Here is a 275-nt window from a genome sequence, read left to right as displayed (position 1 = left end):
TCCTTTTATATATATATATATATATATATCTCGCGATTCACTTATCTTTATTAATCGATACAATTTTTTAAATTGTTGAATTAAAGTATTCTTAATATTAATAATCGATAAATGAGGTATGGTACAACTTTTTACGCGACCGTTTACGCGGAAATCGTTTTATTTTTATACATTTTCAAACTTATTTATTATAAGACATCATTATTATTGTTATTTTCGATTTTCATGAAGGGAAAAATATATAAGAAAATATTGAAATAAAACGATTCTCGAAC

General features: G+C 22.5%; 1 long non-coding RNA gene across 1 annotated transcript in view; it reads right to left on the bottom strand.

Moving 5' to 3' along the window:
• LOC108691703 overlaps window positions 1-275 on the bottom strand; it is a 16910-nt gene that overhangs the window by 981 nt on the left and 15654 nt on the right. The window lies entirely within an intron of this gene.

Source organism: Atta colombica, unplaced genomic scaffold (assembly GCF_001594045.1).
Source record: "Atta colombica isolate Treedump-2 unplaced genomic scaffold, Acol1.0 scaffold5, whole genome shotgun sequence".
NCBI classification, from domain to species: Eukaryota; Metazoa; Arthropoda; class Insecta; order Hymenoptera; family Formicidae; genus Atta; species Atta colombica.
Note: the sequence above shows the minus strand (reverse complement) of the source record. Positions and strands in the feature narration are given on the sequence as shown.